This window comes from Buceros rhinoceros, unplaced genomic scaffold (genome assembly GCF_000710305.1).
Source record: "Buceros rhinoceros silvestris isolate BGI_N320 unplaced genomic scaffold, ASM71030v1 scaffold12072, whole genome shotgun sequence".
NCBI classification, from domain to species: Eukaryota; Metazoa; Chordata; class Aves; order Bucerotiformes; family Bucerotidae; genus Buceros; species Buceros rhinoceros.
Genome location: NW_010399493.1, coordinates 1 through 317, shown reverse-complemented (window position 1 = coordinate 317; position 317 = coordinate 1).

Here is a 317-nt window from a genome sequence, read left to right as displayed (position 1 = left end):
GGACTGTGGCCCCAAATCTTCCTCAAAGCCCTGTGCCCCACCCAGACCCTGCTTCCGGCCCAGAGCAATGCTCCAAACCTCCACTGTTTGCCTTGAGCTTCAACCACGTGCCTCAAGTCTCAACCATTTACCATTTGAACATTTTTGCCCAAAAATTGATCATTCATTCCAAATCTCAACTGCTTTTTGCTCCAAACATCCATATCTCAACCTCTTTTGCCTCTTTTGTCCCGCGTATCAACCATTTGCCCCAAACCTCGACCATGAAGCTCAGAGCCCTTGAGCCAAGCCCGGAGCCCAGGCACCAGCGACCTGTT